Raw genomic sequence first — 18,453 nt, 5'->3', positions numbered from 1 at the left:
ACATGTAGAAGTAGTAGTATTTGTAGTAGTAGTTGAAGTGAAAAGTTGTCGCAAATGAGATGGCAATTTCCAAAATTTATTTGTTCACTCTAAGCTCAATCCTCTCTGCACCATCGCGTGCTAGAGGCTGCTACAATGGATTTCCATCTGGCTCAGTCTGCATGCAACTACTTCTGTTATGTAACCAAACAGATATCGACTTACCACATGTACCAAGATACATAATATGTACCAGTATTACTCATTTAAGTTAAAATTCGTTTCAACCAGACAGTTATTTCCTATTTGCATTATAGACACTTAAACAGACTGGTCAATGTTTGTCATATTTCTTTTTGTCCAGGATTAGTTACAGGTCAAATCTACTCAGCAATCTATAAGTAAACAAAGTCAACAGAGGAGTGGTGTTTACTTAACAAGTAAATTTTATGTGAATGTACATGTACATGTATGCCCGAACGCACGGTTTTCTAAAAATTGATAAACAATGAACTTGCATCTGGTTCAACTTTCATAAAGTGTGATAATATTGTCCGAGTTGGCAATAGGCCTGTATACACACTTCTATCTTTTGCACATCAATTCTTATTTATTGCAATGAAGAGTTCATTTACTCAACTAATGATATAGTATAATCTTTAAACGGTTGAAACATATATGACGGTACGGCTAGAAATTTTTTTTATTGAATACTAGTTCTCATGAATTTCGTTGTAGAGTTGATGCAGGATTAGGTCTCTCTCTCTCTCTCTCTCTCTCTCTCTCTCTCTCTCTCTCACACACACACACACACACACACACACACACACACACACACACACACAACACTGAATGTACATGTACACACTAATAACTACAGTACAATAGTATAATTAATACAAATATTTTAGGAAAAAAATTCAGAGGGAAAATGATTAAAACTACAAAAATCAAAATTATAAATAATGTAGAATATGGACAGAGGTCAATTTTTGGAATAAATAATAATGTTTAAATTCTGAGTAATAGTTGCTGAGGGTCACTAGCCCCCCCCCCCCCAGGTTGCTACGTGCTTGTTCTTCTTGATCCCTCCCCCCCTTCCCCACGTGACTACCTACCTCTCTATTATTTCTAAAAGAAATCTAAATTTAAACAAACAAATTATTGATTTAAAAAATGCAACCCATATCTTTGGAACCCATACAGTTCTGATTTCAGTAATGTTTATGTCTCAGTACAATGCATGTTCACGGCCAGATGAATCACTGATATTGCCAACTGTAACCAATAAACAGATGGTTGCATAGGAAATTGTGTACTAAAACTTATATATTAGCATTTAAAATTTTGAACATCTTTGCAAAAATATGTAGGATTTTAATTTTACCCTAGCTTACTTAGCTGAAAACAAAATCGATAATGCATATATGCATCATGATGGCTTTTACAAAGGACATCGACCATTAAAAAACTTAAAATAAGGTTTAACAAAAGAGACTCTTCAAAAGATTATTTGCGTCGTTCTTCGGGTTCTTTGAATATTATTCATCGAATGTATTGGTATAATTTAATAGTAATATTATTTTTTTTAAATTAGAATTATATTGGCGTAGTGTATTATTTTCTTATTTTCCTTATTTTCAATTCAATTTTTTAAATAATCCCAAAAATTTGGGGGGGGGGGGGCAGCTCCTTGAGAATTCACTTTTTTATATGTTAATTTTAAAACATTAGTTGCTGCGAGAAAAAGTGTGGGGAGGGGGGGCAGGCCCCCCTGCCCCCCCCCCCCCCCCCCCCCCGATGCTACGTGCCTGAAAACAAAGTAAGCACTGCGATTTAAACTAGATATTTATATGCGACAGAAAATATCAAGTGTATCATAATAATTATACAGCTGCATTAGAAACACATTAGACACTTTGGATGGGATGGGTCGGGGTTGAAGGTGGTGGAGCCGCCCATGGGACGCACCAATTGATGAAAGGGATTAACCACTGAGGAGGAGGCACATGTTGTTGGCTGATCAAAGCAAGGCCCAATAATGCAATATCTTTTATAATAAATAAAATGAACATATTTATATTTTTTTAATATATTATATGTGTGGAACTTTGCACACAAGGCGCCTTTTCAAGGGATATGATGCCAATGGCTATCCTCAAGTTTTTAATGATAGCTGGTAAACCCTTCTTCTTGTTGAAATGAATTTCATCATAGAACATACAGTATATGATATATCTGATGGCATAAATTTATCAATCAGCTGTATCTATAATGGATCCAAAAAATATCCAATGATTTATAGAACAAGATCATCCTACTTTACACCATTTGGTAAATCTTTTGCTCTGATTATAATATATATGAATAGAATTCGAGTAATCGGAGAAATCGGAGTTGTATCTTTCAACAAAACAAAACAAAATTTCGCACTAGCAGGTATTGGCTCCTCCTCTTATAAAAAATTATGACTGTGTAACTATTACTGTTGAAGTATCTTGCTTTGATGACAGACTGACATAATTGATTATTTGGGAATTTTGAACTGATGTTGTGATTCCATTATATTACGGATGTTTGACTGTTTGTAACCACAGAATGTTCTATATGATGAATGTTTCGTAACCTATAGCTGTCTATCTAACTCAGCATGGCTGAATCTCGAATTAGACTTAAGTTGACTTCATTGATTAGAACTTTGGGTCTGTAAGCTTGGATGAGAGTATAATTCTAAACTAATGAAGATCGAATTTGTTTTACATTCATTTGGTGCATACATGTATATCGAATTTTTTCATTAACATGCAGTGAATCAATAGAATTGTTCAAATGCATATGTTCGATTTCTTAATTAGTCGTATAACCTTTGAAGTGTTCTGTAACTTTCTTGTTCTCTATGTGCATTATAGGAATATGAAAACATGAGTTGAATCGATTCTTAATATCTAAAATTCAAAATTTTAAAGACTCTCAATTCTTTTATTAATGTTCAGTTTCTCAGAAATTTGTTTCAGTGTATTGTCTATTATAGACCGTATATGTTGTGAATCTCATTAAATCTGTTTCACTGGCACTTTTATGCTATAAACTAATTTCTTTCTTGGAATAAATTTGTAGGATTTTTGAAAGTATTGTCTATTTTAGAACTTGACTTTCTTCCTTAGTTAATGCATGTATCTATACTACTATGTTAAAATGATAAACTCGAATTTTTGGCCTTTAATACCGATAAATTGGAAGAGTACTGTCTTTTATTTGATATATTTTAAACATTATTAGTACTTGAAGATTACCACTTTGTTTTTATTTTTTCTCAATCAAACTTTGCTAATAAATAATCAACGAAAATTCCTCAAAAAATTCCGGAAATCATCTGGATTTTTTGGATTTTACAATCTTGCGCATGCGCATTACACTAAAATACGGGATGCTCTTTAGTTCATGTTTCCACAATATTGCATGGATAAACACAGAAACGATAATACAAATACGTGTAAATTGTCATTTAAAATGCTTTATGATCTGTTCATCAAAGAAAATACGGGAGATAACTCTAACACGGGAGATAACTCTAACACAGTGCATTTACAATGAAAAATCCCGAGAGTTGAAGGGAGTAAAAAACCAGGGACGTATATACTAACTTACTTTAACTTAGTGTATATATATAAAAAAATTATTACAACTTCATTAATTTTTCCAAACTCGTTTCGGAGCGATTCTGCAATTTTCTGCTACATTGCGGGTATACGGGATGCATTGTAACTGTGGTGAAGGCCTGTCCCGAGACACAGTTAGATTATTCCAGGCACGTACATGTAGCATCGGTTTTGAAATGGGGGGGGGGGCAGACTCATCTAAAAAATCTTGACAAGCAAAAAAACAAACAAAAAAGGAATTTAGTATTTTCCCTGCGTCATCAGGTGCTAGAGGCTGCTACAATGGATTTCGACTTACCACATGTACAAGGATACATAACTTAGTACTAATATTACTTATTTAAGTTAAAAGTTTCAACCAGGTCATAACAACACGGCAATTTTTTTGTGCAAACAAAAACCTGATAGGAGTCGTGTTTACTTAACAAGTAAATGTGAACGTATGCCTGAACGCACGGTTTTCTAAAAACTGATAAACAATGAACTTGCATCTGGTTCAATTTTCATAAAGTGTGATAATATTGTCCGAGTTGGCAATTAGCCTGTACACACTTCTATCTCTTGCACATAATCTGCATATTTATTTATTTATTTCAACCACAAGTTTATTTACTCAACAAGAACAATCTTTAAAATGTAGCTCTGATACCGGTAAAATAATAAATTCTAACGTTTTAGCAAATTACATTTGTACATGTAGTGTACCTTTTATAGTACGGCTAGACAATTCCAGCATGACTAGAAATCTCTCTCTCTCTCTCTCTCTCTCTCTCTCTCTCTCTCTCTCTCTCTCTCTCTCTCTCTCTCTATTTCTTATTTTAGGAACAAAATTCAGAGGAAACGGGTATGTAAAATCTTTAAAAACAACGAAAATCAAAATTATAAATCATGTAGAATATGTACAGAGGTCGATTATAATGGTAAATTTTGAGTTATTGTTGCTGATTCCGTCGCTCTTTTAAGTCAACTACGTATCCTTTAAGACTCTCAGAAATTTTTACATATAAGCAATGATAAGTCTCTACCCAAACCTGCCTCGCTCAGGTAAGAAGTATCGTATTTTTTAAGTAGAGTGGGGCCAGACAAAAAGTGGAGGGACCCTTTGGTTTGTGCATTTATTTTTAAATATAAGATAAAGGTACATATATAGTTTTAAAAAGTTGAGATCCCTCCTCTCCCCCCGTTGCTACGTGCCTGTTCTTGCTCCCCTCCCCCGTGGCTACCTGCCTGTTATTGCTATAAAAGAAATATAAATTAAACAAACAAAAAAATTTTGATTTAAAAAATGTATCTTTGTAACCAATTCAATTCTGATTTCTTTACCGTTCTATGTCTCAGTACTCATTGCTTGTTTGAGAGTTTACCAAATTACTTTTAAACTTGTAACCTATATATTGACAATACAAATGATATAATCAACAGCTAGGCTTTTTAATAAATGAATTTATTGCCCCAGAACAATTAATTATATAGGATATCTAAATATCTTTAACTTCAATTTTATTCTTCATTTCCTTATTTTTATTTCAATTTTTAACACACTTCCAAAGCAGTGTGTGTGTGGAGGGGGGGGGGGGCAACTCCATGTTAATGCAATTAGTTGCTGCGAGAAAAGGGGGCAGTCCCCCTCCCCCCTCCGATGATATGTGCCTGACTCATAACGGCAGATCAGATCCCCTCTACAGAGAGAGAGAGAGAGAGAGAGAGAGAGAGAGATTTAGGTCCATGCATATAGCTATTTGTCAAGACTACGCACGGTAGAATATGATGATTAATTTTATCAAAACATGTGTTAAAACCCGAGGATACAGTGCATAGATACCGAGGGGAGAGGGTATCGGTCCTGTGCTCAAGCACCTGATGCAGATAGAAGGCCGATGATGATCAGCCTTATTGAAGACGCGATATTCGACCGTTTAATTGTTATCTGCTCACTCAACCCATGTGTGAGTTATTCACTTTCCTTGTTAGTCTTCTACTGTGTTTTCAAAAAATAATATTTAAAAAATCAATAGTCTACTTTTGCTTTAACTAGCCAGAAAAACTACTACATCACGTGACAATCGTGTCCTTATATAATGTACAATTAACTTCCTGTGGCTTGCTGTTTGGATGTTAGTTACACAGCATGGAAAACTGGTAAATTTTACTCGACCCAGTTTGGTGCCCAAAGAAGGCATTCTTCGTGTCCAGGAATCTGCAGGTAAGAATTAAGAGTTAATCTTAATAGTTTCTTATTTAATAAGCAGCTGATTGAGAATTTAAACAATTTTTATAGTTAAAACACAAGAATTCTGTCGTTTTCTTGATACGATGAACTATGAATAAGGGGCTGGAATACTTGTAAGCACCATGGCCATGGCGTGCACATCGTTAGGTATAAAAAAAAAAAGGAACGAGAAAATGAAAAAAAGAAAGAAAAAAAAAGAAACCATGCAGACATATATAACATGTCTGAAGAGGACCTTTTTATTCCAATTAAGATTCCAATTCACACACATATATTAATTAACTGGTACTATGTAAATTTTCTATGTACATGTATACCGGTATTAGCTATCTGTCAGGTCATTGATTTTTAAAAAAAAGTATTATGCACCCTGCACACCAGCCTTTGTCAATTAAGGATTTTAAAATCTTAGTTTATCTCAAGGTTCAGTACTTCAAAGCTGAACATGATAAGACTTAGAATGGATAGGTGCGTGCACACTATCACAAACATTTGCACAGGTTGGGCACAATTCCCCTATATATAGCAAGACAGTCACACTAAAGCGAGATCATCCCATAATAAAAACATTCTCGTAAATGGGAGATTTTGACACATTTTTTCATTATCTATATTGTTTTCTTTTCAACAGAAAAATATGCGGAAGATTATTTCACATTTTATTCATAATACAGCAAAGTATATTGACGCGTTTAATAGGCAAGTTGTTACGTAATGTTTTGACTGACCTTTGTCCAATCAGATCGTAGAAGGCGGAGTTGAGATATTACCGCTCGTGACTTAATTTGAGAGAGAGAAAAGAGAGAGAGTTAACTGGTTAATGGAGTAAATTATAGATGACGCAGATGAGCGAACTATCTATATAAACAATAGTTATCCTATAAAGTAACAAATCTATGGAGGGTAATCGTGTTCAAAAATCCAGACATGTAAACTATGCGATCGTGTTGGTGTATGAGCCTAATTTATGAATATGTGAAATTCTGATATGGCAACTGCCTTGTTGCGGGAAAAGGCATGCCGTAATCGCCGGAATGGACGATAAATAAACACAATATTAAGCTGAACTGTTGCAATAAGCATTTTTATATTACTGAACGACACTTTTTCTATCGAAAATACCAGTATTATTTTTTAGAAAAAAATTTGAGGTATGATTGAAACTAGACCAAACAGGAAGAGGTTCATGTATATAAAAATCGTTGCCGATGTGACAAATGCGCTAATTTCTGTAATATGATTCTCATGGTATTTTACGATAAAGGTTAAAAAGAAATACCTATTATCAAAACCGATTTGGTTTGACTTTTCCTATAGCGTCACGATCATTTCTGTCAGCTACGTCATGCATAAATTATACACGCCGCCGTTGTGAAAACTTTATGATTGGTTGAGTTAGGCGGAGTTATCAGTACATGCTTATGCAATGCCAGAGCTGAAGGATTTCTCAGAACAGTTCATTTCCCCCCAATATTATTCATTCAAAATCGACTATCCCCTATGTTTAAATTCTGTGCAAAACTCTCTCTCTCTCTCTCTCTCTCTCTCTCTCTCTGTTAACGGGTGTTAAACCATAGCCTCAACTCAAGCTACGGTCAAGAGTACGGCGTTATAAAAAATATAATATTTAGATGCTGCATGTGCTAAGCGTTCAATTCATGTAAATACCGTAAATGTGTAATATGCACATGTATTACCTACTAACTTGCCAGTCGAAGTGATAGATATGAATTCCTCGATTTCTACACCTTTCGATCGGCAATCGATAGTCAATAAAAGAATTGAACGATGGTGTGAAAGAACGAGACGGAAGTGGAGAGTGCAAGGGGGTTTGTACATGTGCGTCTTCATTAAACAAGTGTCCGATTCGTTTCTCTTCTGTTGCCCTATCACTTTCGGTGTAATATATATATACTAAAATATCCACAAACCATTTACTGCAGATTTCCCTATTTTACTTGTCTCTGAACCGCCGATCACCAGCTCCATACATGAACAATGGTTTGTTTACATACATAAAAAATACAGTTCTTGATCCGCCTTCCGAGTACGGAAGAAGGTTGTTTAATAGGAGAAAGTTTGGGGCAAGTAAAATACAACTATTAACAGTAGTAAACTAAATGAAGAATTATTATTTTTTTCAAAAATAGCGTTATTTTTATATGCGGCAAATTGCCGTAAAGTTTTTTTGTACATGTAAGTATTGTATGCACTGTAACTTTATATTTTCTAACCCAAAATTTATACATAGAGCTACAGCTATATATGTTATGTACCGTATGTATTGTTTTATCACAAGTTTACACTTTCGAAAAATAGCCCAATTTCGACAGTCACGAGTACCCATGTGAATCTTTCATTCTCAGATATGTTGTTGTTCTGTCCGTGCATAATTTAGTCTTACATGTAGTTAACCAGCAGCCAATCAGCGGTAAGCTGTATCCACCAATAAAAAAATTGTGGTTAAGGTGCGGGTATTGTTTATGTATGACGTAGCTGAAAGAGTTGAACGCGACGCGATCGGTAAAGTCAAACCAAATCGGTTTTAGTAATAATATCTTATTTCTCTGAAATAATTTGACATGTAATTTAAACTGGATTATAAGTTAATGCGTACTCTTTTCTAGAAATGAGACGGATCAAGAAATTTCATAAGTAGGTAAATACAATGTATATATATTGAGCGGCATGGGGTTCGGAGACCGCCGTGAGGTCCCATTTAGCTCTATTGCTTCTGAATTCTAAGAATTTTGAGAGAGAATTTTAAACCGGGTTTTCTGATTATTGAAATAGTGAAAATGGCGGCGAGCGAGTGGCTGCCAAAAAGGTACCATTATTGTACCGATAACTCCTCGTACAGTTTTCAAGATAGGAAGTTGTTCTTTTGCAGATCAATTACACACATATCAGAAGTACTCGATGCAAATTGCTAAGGTTTTGATATCTGATAATTTATGAAAGAAAAAAAAAAACATTGTATATAGAATACCACATTTCTTTGGATAGTTTATCAATTCAGGATTAACAAATGCATTATGGATACTGTTCACACAAAAGAAAACCCGGTTTGCAGTCACATTGACAGCTTTTCTGTCTCTTTTATTTTTATTAGGGTCTTCCGTTTCCAACGGAAGACCTTCTTGTTATTCTTCGGTTTCTTTTTCCCTATTATTAAGGTCTTCCGTTTCCAACGTTTCTTTTTCTTCGCTATTTTTCTTTTTTTCCAACAAATTTTGTGCACGCGATTTCTCAAAAATGACTCAACCGATTTTCATCAAACTTTCAGATATGATAGATACTGATCTAAACTTTATACATAATTTTTATTTTGATGACGTCATTTCCGTTTTTGATATATTGACGTTTTAGCGATTTTCAGAGGGTCGGCTTGTCCTGGGATCTTCTCCTTAACGATTGAATATATTGAGTTCAAACTTTCAGGGATTGTAGTCGAAAGATTGTAGATGTGTCTTTAGGTATTCATTTTTGTCTGACTCTAAAGGCGCTGAAGCTCGCCTGGACCCGAAAATTGAGATTTGAAAAACGTCGTTATTTTTTCTGGTTTTCTTTGTTTATCTCTTTTCTGAAAAATATTTTGTTAAGACATGTAATGTAAAAAACGTTTCTATTTACATGACCTTTTCTTTGAAATCAAGAAAAAGGGGCTGGCCCCTCAAATAAGGGGTCCAAAGGGCTCTAAAGTCTTTAATCTGTAGCTCTTTACTGAGAGATATTTTGTTAAATGTTATAGAAACAAATATGTTTATCTCACAGTTATGTATTCAAGCAATGTAATGATTTTGTCATGTATTACGTAATTAGGGATTTTTAAGGGCCAAATGTATAAAATTTTGATCACCCATATCTCAGAAAGGAAAATTATTTCGTAATGCAATACAGAAGAAAAGTTGTTCAAAATGATGTTCTTAACGATATGCAACCTTCAAAATTTCGTCAAACGGTCTCTATAAGGGGATAAGGGATCGGCCCCTAAAACCTTCTTTCTCCTATATCTCCAGTACGATAACGAATTTCTAAACACTTGTTGAACAAAATGTGTTTAGAATTATATGACCTTTCATATGATATCAAGAAAAAGGGGCTGGCCCCTTAAGTAAAGGAACCAAAGGGCTCTAAAGTTTTTACATATATCCTTTTACTCAGGGATATTCTGTCAAATGTTATAGAAGCAAATATGTTTATCTAACAGTTATGTAGCTTAACAATATAATGATTTTCTCATGTGTTACGTAATCATGGATTTTTAGGGATCAAAAGTCCAAAACTTTGATCACCTATATCTCAAAAAGGAAAAATATTTTGAAATGCAGTATAAAAGAAAAGATGCTCAAAATGATGTACTTAACAACATGCAACCTAAAAAAAAATTTGGTTCAGCGGTCCCAATAAGGAGATAAGGGACCGGCCCCTAAAACATTTTTTTCTTCAGATATCTCAAGAATGGTAACGAATTTCTGAACACTTGTTGAACAAAATGTCTTTATAATCAAATGACCTTTTATCTGATACGAAGAAAAAGGGGCTGGTCCCTCAAATTAGGGACCTAAAGGGCTCTAAAGTCTTTTTCCTGTAGTTCTTTACCGAGGGATATTTCGTAATAGATTATAGAAGCAAATATGTTTATCTAACAGTTGTGTAGCTTAACAATATAATGATTTTTCTCATGTGTTACGTAATTAGGGATTTTTAGGGGTCAAAAGTCCAAAACTTTGATCACCTATATCTCAAAAAAGGAAAATATTTTGAAATGCAGTATAAAAGAAAAAGATGCTCAAATGATGTACTTAACAACATGCAACCTAAAAAATTTGGTTCAGCAGTCCCAATAAGGAGATAAGGGACCGGCCCCTAAAACATTCTTTCTCAGATATCTCAAGAATGGTAACGAATTTCTGAACACTTGTTGAACAAAATGTCTTTATAATCAAATGACCTTTCATCTGATATGAAGAAAAAGGGGCTGGCCCCTAAAGGTAGGGACGTAGAGGGTTCTAAAGTCTTTTTCCTATAGCTTTTTACCGCGGGATATTTTGTAATAGATCATAGAAGCAAATATGTTTATCTAACATTTATGTAGCCTAACAAAATAATGATTTTCTAATGTATTACGAAATTAGGGGTTTTTAGGGGTCAAAATCCAAAACTTTGATCACCTATATCTCAAAAAGGGAAACTATTTTGAAATGCAGTATAATAGAAAAGATGCTCAAAATGATATACTTAACAGTATGGAACCTAAAAAAATTGGGTTCAGTGGCCACAATTAGGACATAAGGGACCGACCCCTTAAACGTTTTTCACAGATATCTCAAGAACAGTGACGAATTTCTAAACACTTGTTGAACAAAGCTCTTACACCTGAAAGAAAATAGTATCTGGCCCTTTAAATGAAGACCCTCTTTTCCTGTTTTAAATCATGTATAGCTGTTAAATAGCAAAATCAAGATCGAACATCAATCTCAATTTCTTAAATCAGACGGAAGACCTCCTCGTTGCTCGCAACAAGATCGTGTCTAGTTATTATTTTTTTTTTCTTCCTTTTTTTGTGCACGCGATTTCTCAGAAACGGCTCGACCGATCTCAATCAAATTTTAGGATGTGATAGATAGTGGTCTGAACTTGATTGGAAATTTTTTGTATTGATGACGTCACATCCGTTTTTGAGATATTGAGATTTTTCTAATTTTTATATGGGTATTTTGTCTTCTGTTGTTCTCCTAAAATATAAGAGATATTAAGCTCAAATTTCTACGGTAGGTAAACGAAAGATTGAAGTTTTGCATGATTGTTGTTTTGTATGTTAGCACTACTGGCGCCGAAGCTCGCTATGGCTCGAAAATTGACATTAAAAAAGCGTTGTGAATTTTTGTGCTTTTCTCTCTTTATCTCTTTTCTGGAAAATATTTTGTTAAAACATGTAATGTAAAAAAAGTTTATATTTACAAGACCTTTCTGCTGATATCAAGAAAGAAGGGCTGGCCCCTCAAATAAGGGACCTAGAGGGCTCTAAAGTCTTTTACCCATAACTCTTTACCGAGGGATATTTTGTAATAAATTATATAAGCAAATATGTTTATCTTACAGATATAAAGCCGAGCAGTATAATGATTTTCTCATATGTTACGTAATTAGGGATTTTTAGGGGTAAGAAGTCCAAAACTTTAACCACCTATATCTCAAAACGGAAAAATATTTTGAAATGCAGTATAAAAGAAAAGATGCTCAAAATGATGTACTTAACACCATGCAACCTAAAAAATTTGGTTCAGCGGCCCCAATAAGGAGATAAGGGACCGGCCCCTAAAACATTCTTTCTCAGATATCTCAAGAATGGTAACGAATTTCTGAACACTTGTTGAACAAAATGTCTTTATAATCAAATGACTTTCATTTGATACCATGAAAAGGGGCTGGCCCCTAATATTAGGGACCTAGAGGGCTCTAAAGTCTTTTTCCTATAGTTCTTTACTGAGGGATATTTTGTAATAGATTATAGAAGCAAATATGTTTATCTTACAGTTATGAAGCCAAGCAGTATAACGATTTTCTCATGTGTTACGTAATTAGGGGTTTTTAGGGGTCAAAAGTCCAAAACTTTGCTCACCTATATCTCAAAAAGGAAAACAATTTTGAAATACAGTTTAAAAGAAAAGATGCTCAAAATGATGTCCTTAACAACATGCAGCCTAAAAAATTTGGTTCAGCGGCCCCAATAAGGAGATAAGGGACCGGCCCCTAAAATATTCTTTCTGAGATATCTCAAGAATGGTAACGGATTTCTGAACACTTGTTGAACAAAATGTCTTTATAATCAAATGACCTTTCATTTGATACCATGAAAAAGGGGCTGGCCCCTAATATTAGGGACCTAGAGGGTTCTAAAGTCTTTTTCCTATAGTTCTTTACCGAGGGGTATTTCGTAATAGATTATAGAAGCAAATATGTTTATCTAACAGTTATGTAGCCTAACATTATAATGATTTTTCTCATGTGTTACGTAATCAAGAAATTTTAGGGGTCAAAAGTCCAAACCTTTGCTCACCTATATCTCAAAAAGAAAAAATATTTTGAAATGCAGTATAAAAGAAAAGATGCTCAAAATGATGTCCTTAACAACATGCAGCCTAAAAAATTTGGTTCAGCGGACTCAATAAGGAGATAAGGGACCGGCCCCTAAAATATTCTTTCTCAGATATCTCAAGAATGGTAACGGATTTCTGAACACTTGTTGAACAAAATGTCTTTATAATCAAATGACCTTTCATTTGATACCATGAAAAGGGGTTGGCCCCTAATATTAGGGACCTAGAGGGCTCTAAAGTCTTTTTCCTATAGTTCTTTACCGAGTGGTATTTCGTAATAGATTATAGAAGCAAATATGTTTATCTAACAGTTATGTAGCCTAACATTATAATGATTTTTCTCATGTGTTACGTAATTAAGGATTTTTAAGGGTCAAAAGTCCAAAACTTTGCTCACCTATATCTCAAAAAGAAAAAATATTTTGAAATGCAGTATAAAAGAAAAGATGCTCAAAATAATTTACCTAATAACATGCAACCTTACACTTTTTGTTCAGCGACCCCAATAAGGAGATAAGGTCCGGCCCCTAAAATATTCTTTCTGAGATATCTCAAGAACGGTGACGAATTTCTAAGCACTTGTTGAACAAAACTCTTACACCTGAAACAAAATAGTATCAGGCACTTAAAATGAAGACCCTCTTTTCCTGTTTTAAATCATGTATAGCTGTTAAAAAGCAAAATCAAGATCGAACAAAAATCTCAATTTCTAAAATCAGACGGAAGACCTCCTCGTTGCTCGCAGCGAGATCGTGTCTAGTCTTATTAAGGTCTTCCGTTTCCAACGGAAGACCTTATTGTAATTCTTCGGTTTCTTTTTCCCTATTATTATTATTTTTTTTCTTCCGTTTTTTGTGCACGCGATTTCTCAGGAACGACTCGGCCGATCTCCATCAAAATTTCAGATGTGATACATATTGGTCTGAACTTGATAGCGAATTTTTTGCATTGATGACGTCACATCCGTTTTTGCGATATTGACGTTTTGACGATTTTTATATGGGTATTTTGTCTGCTGCAGTTCTCCTAAAGTATAAACGATATTGCGCTCAAATTTCTACAGTTGGTAGAGGAAAGATTGAAGTTTTGCATGGTTGTTGTTTCACATGTCTAGCACTATATGCGCCAAAGCTCGGTAGGGCTCGAAAATTAAGATATGAAAAGCGTCGTCAATTTTCGTGCTTTTCCTCTTTTATCTCTTTTCTGGAAATAATTTGTTAAAACATGTAATGTAAAATTAGTTTGAATTTACAAGACCTTTCAGCTGATATCAGAAAAAAGGGGCTGGCCCCTCAAATTAGGGACCCTAGAGGGCTCTAAAGTATTTTGCCTATAGCTCTTCACCGAGGGATATTTTGTAATAAATTATAGAAGCAAATATGTTCATCTTACAGTTATGAAGCCCAACAGTATATTGATTTTCTCATGTGTTATGTAATTAGGGGTTTTTAGGGGTCAAAAGTCCAAAACTTTGATCACCTATATCTCAAAAAGGAGAAATATTTTGAAATGCAGTATAAAAGAAAAGATTCTTAAAATGAGGCACTTAACAACATGCAACATTCAAAATTTGGTTCAGCGGCCCCAATAAGGAAATAAGGGACCGGCCCCTAAAACATTCTTTCTCAGATATCTCAAGAATGGTAACAAATTTCCAAACAATTGTTGAACAAAATGTCTTTAAAATTAAATAACTTTTCATTTAAAAGGTTTCCAAGAAAAAGGTACTGGCCCCTATTACTGGATATTTCAATTTGAACCATTTATTTCAACCCAGTACCATTCTTGATTTTTGTACCAATGACCCGACCAATTCGTTTATTTTTAAGCGAGTTATGAGTTTTGGGGCATTTGAGTTTCGATTTTCGTACTTGACATGTACTGTAGAAAAAAATTCTATCTCCCGAGCCCTTCACTCAATCCTAATGAAATTTTGTGTAAATGTACCTCGGACCCCATTCTTACTGTCTGCCAAATATGCAGCGGATTGAACAATTAAAAAGAAATTCCTGAGACCAAGCGGCGGGTATAGCCAGTACGGGGACTTAAAATTTACACAGTTCTAGGGATGTAAGCAGCCGCGTACTATTTCTGTTGCATGTATATTTCTTGTTTTTCCGTTTAGTCTGTATCTACGATAGCGTGTGAACTACTTATGGATGTTAGAACTGTGGAAATTGCTGTCATCAAATTTTTACCGAATAAATTTACGTGATACTGACTTCGTTATTTCTACATTTATAAAGATTTTTTATCAATCCTGTTGAAATAAAACAGTCAAACACAATAGTAAACGACACGAAAAAATAAATTACAACACTGAAATACATGTGCAAAATGCATCAGTCATTGTTTTAGGACTTTACTTCCCCTAAATATCGTTAACCGAATCCAAGATCCACACCTCAAAATTCTACTTTCGATTTATTTACGACGAAAATCAAGATCGGGTCTTTTCACCCCCCTCCAGACACAAACACGCATCAATATTTCAAATGACCTCGCACTGTTACCAAACATGTGTAGTCAGACATCTCACACGTTGTTTTTCATCTCATACAAAAATTTAGCTCCTGTCCCGAGCGGAAACGCCCAAAATTCAAAAAGAAATTCGGGCATTATTTCGCGTCAGCCATGTTCGTGAACCTTCGCTCAAATACTGTTATGACACCTGCAAAGGCTGTGTGTTCTAATCTCGCCGGAGCCAATGTCTTTTTTTCTTTTTTTTTTTGGATTTTTTTAAACTAAAATATTCAACATAAAGGGGTTGTTGGTCTGTAGTACAAGTTGAAAATACTCTTCCATTAAGATTTAGACAAATACAGTCTTTAATTATTAGGGTCTTCCGTCTTCAGCGGAAAACCCTTCATTTATTCTATTGTTTCTTATTCACTTTTCTTATTATTAAGGTCTTCCGTTTCCAACGTTATTCTTCGGTTTTTCCCCTATTATTAAGGTCTTCCGTTGATGTACTTAACAACATGCAACCTTCAAATTGTAATTCAGCGGCCCAAATAAGGAGATAAGGGCCCGGTCCCTAAAATTTTTTTCTCAGATATCTCAAAAACGGTAACGAATTTCTGTTGATCAACCAGTCTTTAAAATTAAATAACCTTTCATTTGATACTAAGAAAATGGGGCTGGCTCCATATATTATAGACTCAAAGGGCTTTAAAATCTTATATCTATAGCTCATCGCCGAAGGATATTTTGAAATGGACTATAGAAGCAAATATGATTATCTTGCAGTTATATAGTCCAACAGCATAACGATTTTCTCAAGTGTTACGTAATTAGGGGTTTTTGGGTGCAAAATTCAAAACTTTGATCACCTATACCTCCAAAAGGAATAATATTTTAAAATGCGGTATAAAAAAAGAGATGCTCAAAATGATATACTTTACATAATCCAACCTTCAAAATTTGGTTCAGTAGCCTTAATATGGAGATAACGGACCGTCCCCTAAAACGTTTTTTCTCAGATATCTCACAAACAGTAACGAATTTCCGAAAAACTGTTGAGCGAAATTTCTTTAAAATTAAATGACCTTTCATTTGATACCACGAAAAAGAGGATTGCCCCATATATTAAGGACTTAGAGGGCTCTAAAATCTTTTATCTCTAGCTCTTTACCGAGGGATATTTTGTGATAAATTATAGAAGCAAATATGATTATCTTTCAGTTATGATGCACGACAGCATAACAATTGTTTCATGTGTTATGTAATTAGGGGTTTAAAGGGGTCAAAATCCAAAACTCTGATCACCTATATCTCCAAAATTAAAAATATTTTGAAATGCAGTATAGAAGAACAGATGCTCAAAAAATGAACCTAAAATCATGCAACCTTCAAAATCTGGTTTCGTGGCCTTAATATGGAGATAAGTGACCGGCCCCTAAAATTTTTTTTCTCAGATATCTCAAAAACAGTAACGAATTTCTAAACAATTGTTGAACAAAGTGTCTTTAAAATTAAATGACATGCCGAATCTTCCTGGAATTAAACATATCTTGTAAATTTACTTTGTTTAAAAACTTTCTTCATAGTTACTCAGTGTGAAACATTCTTTACCTTAGGACGAATTTGTCCGCTATTGTTTTACTTTTCCACCAAGCATCCGCCTGCGTTGCTTTTCCTTTACACTACATCTAAATTCATCATGTTCATAAGTGTTCGTTCGTTCGCATTTCAAAATATTTAATGTCCGTATTCTCAGACTCAATGCTAGGAAATTTAGTTGGTTAGCTACGTCATTCTTATCCATGTACATGTTGTCGACGGCGCGCGGCCAAAGAAATTTTCACAATCGTTCTTGAAAACGCTTTAAAGTTATACTAATATAGGATATACATTGTACATGTAATTTTTATATACAGACCTTAATTAATTTGTTTGCAAGTTTACAACAATTGATTATAAAGGAATAATCAATTGTTATAAACTTGCAAACAAATTGATTAAGGTCTGTACATAAAAATTACATGTACAATGTATATCCTATATTGGTATAACTGTAAAGCGTTTTAAAGAACGCTTATAATTTACTCTCTCTCTTTCTCTCTCCCTTTTTCCTCTTTCTCTCATTCAAGTCACGAGCGGCAATGTCTTAACTCCGCCAAGCTACGATCTGATTGAACAAAGGTCAGTCAAAACATTACGTAGAAACTTTTCTGGAGTAAACGCCTATTAAACGCTTCAATGTACTTCGCTGAACATGGCTGGATTTTTGAACACGATTACCCTCCATACAAATCACGGTCTAGTATATCTTATAAATTTATGAAACTCTGAAGTGTTTTGAAATTCTTTAACCAGGGAACAACGATGTCTATGTATTTGTAGATCAGTAATAGGATGAGGTAATGTCAAACATCGAAGACTGTACAAATATTTAAGAAACTGTTTTTATTAACCGGGTTTTCCAACGAAAAAATCCGGTTATTAAAATGGTGAAAATGGCGGGCGGGTGGGCGGGGGGGGGGGGGAGCGGCTGCCAAAAGGGAACCCTCATTGTACGGATAACTCCTCCTACAGTTCTCAAGATAGGAAGTTGTTCTTTTGCAGATCACTTGTACATATATCAGAGGTATGCATATTGCTAGGATTTTGATTTTTAATAATTTATGAAAAAAATACCAGCTTTTGAACTTTTGGCAAAATATTACATACATGTATAGGGTACCCTCATTGTACGGATAACTCCTACTACAGTTCTCAATATAGGAAGTTGTTCTTCAGCAGATCAATTACAAATATATCAGAGGTGTGCATATTGCTAGAATTTTGATTTCTGATAATTGATGAAAAAATACCAGCTTTTGAACTTCGTCATTTTTTGGCAAAATATTGCATATAGGGTACCCTCATTGTACGGATAACTCCACCTTCAGTTTTCAAGATAGGAAGTTGTTCTTTTGCAGATCAATTACAAATATATCAGAGGTGTGCATATTGCTAGAATTTTGATTTCTGATAATTT

At 34.4% G+C, this 18,453-nt stretch overlaps 1 long non-coding RNA gene across 1 annotated transcript in view; it reads left to right on the top strand.

Annotated features, from left to right (window-relative positions):
• Nucleotides 1-5,701: 5,701 nt before the first annotated feature.
• Nucleotides 5,702-18,453, top strand: part of LOC136272857 (uncharacterized) — a 45,618-nt gene continuing 32,866 nt past the window's right edge. The window contains exon 1 of the long non-coding RNA XR_010710899.1: nt 5,702-5,841. This is a non-coding gene — a long non-coding RNA (uncharacterized lncRNA). The remainder of the gene's footprint in view (nt 5,842-18,453) is intronic.

The sequence above is a fragment of the Magallana gigas genome, chromosome 2, assembly GCF_963853765.1.
Source record: "Magallana gigas chromosome 2, xbMagGiga1.1, whole genome shotgun sequence".
Classification (NCBI taxonomy): Eukaryota; Metazoa; Mollusca; class Bivalvia; order Ostreida; family Ostreidae; genus Magallana; species Magallana gigas.
This window is presented reverse-complemented; position numbering and strand designations above follow the sequence as displayed.